Here is a 6,203-nt window from a genome sequence, read left to right as displayed (position 1 = left end):
GTTTTGATCACTATTGATTTACAGTGTAGTCTGAGGTCTAGTAGCATGATTCCTCCTGCTTTGTTTTTATTTCTGAATAATGTCTTGGCTAGTGGAGGTTTTTTCTTATTCCATAGAAAATGAAATATTATTATTATTTTGTGATTGGCCAACTCAATATTTTATTTAAAAAAACTCAACACACCCACACACACACACACACACACCCCATAGTAACAAAGGCAGAGAGAAGGAAAGGAGACACTAGATGTCCTATGTGGGAACAGGCCGACCACTTTCAGAAAGAGAATATTTTAGAGATCAGATTGATAAGCTAGATAAATTAGGAGGAGGCTTTGTTTTTGTAAGAGGAATTTAAGGCATTGGGCACTGCCCTGAGGAATGTGAAGTTGAAACAGATTCTTGAAGGAGTAATCACAAACTCCCACCTGTGTTAAGTGGGACCATCAGTACCTGAGGAGGTTCTAAAAAAGAAGGGAGCCCCTGAGGCTGCTTTCCTTTCTGGCAGAAGAGGAGGACTGGAGAAATCTGGGCAGCTCGGGAGCTCAGGGAACCACCTCCTGCAAAGGCCAGAGGAAACTGAAGGCCCTTCCTGGCGTCCACCAGCCAGGGCAGGTCTTTGGCACCGGGTCACAGGTCCAGGAGACTGGCCTGAGGTCCTCCTGTCTGCAGAGCTCCTGAGGGGCTGGAAGGCTGTGGCCTGGTCAGACGGTTGCATCTGTGGACTGGGTTACACACGAGATCTTGTAGGACAAGCCATATGTCCAGGCAGAGGAAGGTGGCCAAGAAACCGAAGATCGATCCGGCTACCAATCCGCTCTGGCTGTAACTCTTGGAGGCTGCCACGATGGAGGTGATGAGCAGGAGCAGGGTACCGATCAAATAGTGGAGAAGTTCCGACAGGGGCCAGCTGATACAGGTGAGCACACAGTAGAAGCAGAAGAGGTGGACCAGGTAAAAGGCAAGGATCATTATCAAGTCGTAAATGGTGACCACTTCAAAGTAGCTGTACGCACTGTAGTCGGTCCACAGAGAGCTCCCCACACAGATGAAGGCAATCAGCAGTGTGACCATCTGCGCCACCTTCAGCAGGGCCGTGTGCGTGCCTGGATACACGGGGTCCAGCAGCCCCTCCGAGGGGCTCGAGCAGGGCCGCCTGGGTCCGAGCTCGCGGCTGCCGCTGCTGCACGTGGTGCGGACCTGAAGTATTATTTTTTCAAGATCTTTAAAGAATGACAGTGGAGCTTTAATAGGGATTGCATTAAAATTGTATATTGCTTTGGGTAGTATGGACATTTTATAAATGTTGATTCTTCCCAGCCACGAGCATGGTATGTTTTTCCATTTGTTAACATTTTCAGCTATTTCTTTTCTTCTTTATAGAGATCTTTCATGTCCTTTGTTGGTGAACTCCCAGATATTTCATCTTCTTTGGCACTACTGTGAATGAAATAGAGTCCTTGACCGTTTTTTCAGCTTGACTATTGTTGGTATATATAAAGGCTACCGATTTATGAATGTTGATTTTGAAACCTGAAACGCTGCTGTATTCCTGATCACTTCTAAGAGTTTTGTAATAGAATCCCTGGGTTTTCCAGATATACAATCATATCATTTGCAAAGAGTGAAAGTTTGATCTCTTTTGATCAAGGATACCCTTGATCACCTTTTCTTCCCTAATTGCCATGGCTAACATTTCCATTACAATGTTAAAGAACAGTGGAGACAATGGGCAGCTTTGCCTGGTTCCTGATCTGAGTGAAAATGATTTCAATTTAACTCCATTCCATACGATATTGGCTGTGGGTTTGCTGTAGATAGTCTGTATCAGTTTAAGAAATGTCCCTTCTATACCCATTTTCTTAAGTGTTCTAATTATGAAGGGATGCTGGATATTTTCTGCATCAATTGAGGGAATCATACAATCTTTGTTTTTTAATTTGTTTATGTGTTGAATTATATTTATAGATTTACATATATTAAACCAAACTTGAGACCCTGGGATAAAACCTGCTTCGTCATGGTGTATAATTTGTTTGATGTGTTGCTGTATTCTGTTTGTTAGGATCTTACTGAATATTTTTGCATCTATATTCATTAGTAACATTGCTCTATAATTTTGTTTTCTTGTTGGGTCTTTTTCTGGTTTGGGGATCGGGGTGGTGTTTGCTTCATAGAATGTGTTGGGTATTCCTTATTTTTCTATATTTTGGAAAAGGTTAAGTAACATAGGTACTAGTTGCTCTTTAAAGGTTTGATAGAATTCTGATGTGAATCTATCTGGTCCCAGCCTTTTCTTTGTAGGGAGATTTTGTATAGTTGATGCTATTTCAAAACTTCATATAAACCTGTTCAACATTTCTGCTTCATTGTAGCTAAGTCTTGGAAGGTGGTGTGCTTCCAAGTATTGGTCAATTTCCTTTAGCTTTCATAATACTGAGAATAAAGTTTCTTATAATATTCATTAAGGATATTTTGAATTTCTGAGGTGTCTGTTGTTATTTCATTTTTACCATTTGTGATTGATGAAATGAGAGATTTTACTCTTTTTTTCCTGGTTAGGTTAGCCACAGGTTTACTATTTTATTGACCTTTTCAAAAAATGAATTTTTTGATTTATTGATCTGTTATATAATCCTTTTGTTTTCAATTTCATTTAATTCAGCTCTAATTTTGGTTATTTCTTTTCTTCTGCTGGGTTTGGGTTTGGAGTGTTCATCCTTTTTCAATTGCTTGAGATGTCCTATTAAGTTGTTAATTTCCTCTCTTTGAGGACAGTTTGCAGTGCTATAAATTTTCCTCTTAAGACTGCCTTTGCGGGGCGGCTCCTGTGGCTCAAGGAGTAGGGCGCCGGTCCCATATGCCGGAGGTGGCGGGTTCAAACCCAGCCCCGGCCAAAAAAAAAAAAAAAAAAAAAAAAAAAAGACTGCCTTTGCGGTATCCCAGAGTTTCTGATAATTCATGTCTTCATTATCTTTGTTCTAAAAGTTTGGTACTTTCCTTCTTAATCTCATCCATGACACAGCTATCATTCAGCATAAAGTTATTTAGCTTCCATGTTTTTGTATGAGTATGCAGATTCCTGTTATTACTGAGTTCAACTTTTATTCCATGATGGTCTGAGAAGATGCAAGGAATAAATTCTATTCTTTTTAATGTGCTGAGGTTGGACTTGTGACCTAAGATGTGATCGATTTTGGAGTATGTTCCGTGGGCTGATGAGAAGAATGTGTATTCAGTTTTGTTAGGATGAAATGTTCTGTAGATGTCTGTTAAATCCAAATGTTGAATGTTTACATTTAAATTTAAAATTTCTTTGCTTAGCTTCTTTTTTTATTATTATTAAATCATACCTGTGTACATTAATGCGATTATGGGGCACCATACACTGGTTTTATAGACTGTTTGACACATTTCATCACACTGGTTAACATAGCCTTCCTGGCATTTTCTTTTCTTTTTTTTTTTTGTAGAGACAGAGTCTCACTTTACTGCCCTCGGTAGAGTGCCGTGGCGTCACACGGCTCACAGCAACCTCCAGCTCTTGGGCTTACGCGATTCTCCTGCCTTAGCCTCCCGAGCAGCTGGGACTACAGGCGCCCGCCACAACGCCCAGCTATTCTTCCTGGCATTTTCTCAGTTATTGTGTTAAGACATTTGCATTCCACATTTACTAAGTTTCACATACACCCTTGTAAGATGCACCGCAGGTGTAATGCAATCAATCACCCTCCCTCTGCCCACTTCCCCCCTCCCTCCCTTCCCTTTTCCTCTTCCCCCTATTCTTAGGTTATAACTGGGTTATAGCTTTCATGTGAAAGCCATAAATTAGTTTCATAGTAGTTCATTGGATACTTTTTCTTCCATTCTGGAGATACTTTACTAAGAAAAATGTGTTCCAGCTCCATCCATGTAAACATGAAACAGGTAAAGTCTCCATCTTTCTTTAAGGCTGGATAATATTCCATGGTGTACATATACCACAATTTATTAATCCATTCGTCGATCGTTGGGCACTTGGGCTTTTTCCATGACTTAGCAATTATGAATTGGGCTGCAATAAACATTCTGGTACAAATATCTTTGTTATAATGTGATTTTTGGTCTTCTGAGTATATACCTAGTAGAGGAATTATAGGATTGAATGACAGATCTTTTTTTAGCTCTCTAAGAGATCTCCAAAGATCTTTCCAAAAGGAATGTATTAATTTGCATTCCCACCATCAGTGTATAAGTGTTTCCTTTTCTCCACATCCACGCCAACATCTCTGGTCTTGGGATTTTCTGATATGGGCTAATCTTACTGGAGTTAGATGATATCTCAAAGCAGTTTTGATTTGCATTTCTCTGATGATTAAAGGTGATGAGCATTTTTTCATATGTCTGTAGGCTGTGCGCCTGTCTTCTTCAGAGAAGTTTCTCTTTAAGTCCCTTGCCCTGCCTGTGATGGGATCACTTGTTCTTTTCTTGCTTATATGTTTCAGTTTTCTGTGTATTCTGGTTATTAAACCTTTGTTGGAGACATAACCTGCAAATACCTTCTCCCATTCTGAGGGCTGTTTGCTTGATTTACTTACTGTGCTCTTGGCTGTGGAGAAGCTTTTTACTTTGATCAAGTCCCAGTAGTGTATTTTGGATGCTGCTTCAATTCCCAAGGGTGTCCTCCTCATAAAATACTCGCCCAGACCAATTTCTTCAAGGGTTTTCCCTGCACTCTCTTCTAGTATTTTCAGTTTCATGTGTTAAGTTTAAATCTTTAATCCAGTGAGAGTCTATCTTAGTTAATGGTGAAAGGTGTGGGTCCAGTTTCAGTCTTCTACAGGTTATCAGCCAGTTCACCCAGCACCATTTGTTAAATAGGGAATCTTTTCCCCACTGAATGTTTTTTTTTTTTTTGGTGGAGACAGAGTCTCACTTTATGTCCCTCGGTAGAGTGCCATGGCATCACACAGCTCACAGCAACCTCCAACTCCTGGGCTTAAGCGATTCTCTTGCCTCAGCCTCCTGAGCAGCTGGGACCACAGGCGCCCGCCACAACACCCAGCTATTTTTTGGTTGCAGTTCAGCCGGGGCTGGGTTTGAACCCGCCACCCTCAGTATATGGGGCCGTTGCCTTATCAACTGAGCCACAAGGGCTGCCCCCCACTGAATGTTTTTAATTGTCTTATCAAAGTTCAAATAGTTGTAAGTAGCTGGGTTCATCTCTTGGTTCTCTATTCTGTTCCATACATGTACCTCTCTGTTTTTGTGCCAGTACCATGCTATTTGATCACTATCAATTTATAGTATACTCAGAGGTCTGGTAGCATGATTCCTCCCTCTTTGTTTTTATTTCTGAATAATGTCTTTGCCCTTCAAGGTTTTTTCTGATTCCACATAAAATGAAGTATTATTTTTTCAAGATCTTTAAAGAATGACAGTGGAGCTTTAATAGAGATTGCATTAAAATTGTATATTGCTTTGGGTTGTATGGACATTTTAACAATGTTCATTCTTCACAGCCATGATCATGGTATGTTTTCCCATTTGTTAACATTTTCAGCTATATCTTTTCTTAGAGTTTTATAGTTCTCTTTATAGACATCGTTCACATCCTTTGTTAGATAAACTTCCAAATACTTCATCTTCTTTGGCACTTCTGTGAATGGATTAGAGTTTTTAATTGTTTCTTCAACTTGACTATTGTTGGTATATATAAAGGCTACCGAATTATGAATGTTGATTTTGTAACCTGAGACGCTGCTGTATTCCTTGATCACTTCAAAGAGTTTTGTAGCAGAGTCCCTAGGTTTTCCAGATATACAATCATATCATCTGCGAAGAGTGAAAGTTTGATCTTTCTGGCCCTATATGTATACCCTCGATTGCCTTTTCTTCCCTAATTGTGAGTGCTAAAACTTCCATTACAATGTTAAAGAGCAGTGAAGACAATGGGCAGCCTTGTCTGGTTCCTGATCTGAGTGCAAATGATTTCAACTTAACTCCGTTCAATATGATATTGGCTGTGGGTTTGCTGTAGATTGCCTCTATCACTTTAAGAAATGTCCCTTCTATACCCATTTTCTTAAGTGTTCTGATCATGAAGGGATGCTGGATATTATCAAAAGCTTTTTCTGCATCAATTGAGAGAATCATATGGTCTTTGTTTTTTAATTTATGTGCTGAATTATACTTATAGATTTACATATATTGAACCAGCCTTG

At 39.9% G+C, this 6,203-nt stretch overlaps 1 pseudogene; it reads right to left on the bottom strand.

Annotated features, from left to right (window-relative positions):
* Positions 1-580: 580 nt before the first annotated feature.
* The window catches only part of LOC128571699 (CKLF-like MARVEL transmembrane domain-containing protein 7), a 52,724-nt pseudogene continuing 47,101 nt past the window's right edge, over positions 581-6,203 (bottom strand).

The sequence above is a fragment of the Nycticebus coucang genome, chromosome 19 (genome assembly GCF_027406575.1).
Source record: "Nycticebus coucang isolate mNycCou1 chromosome 19, mNycCou1.pri, whole genome shotgun sequence".
Taxonomy (NCBI): Eukaryota; Metazoa; Chordata; class Mammalia; order Primates; family Lorisidae; genus Nycticebus; species Nycticebus coucang.
The sequence above is the reverse complement of the archived record's forward strand: the minus strand, read 5'-3'. Positions and strand labels throughout refer to the sequence as shown.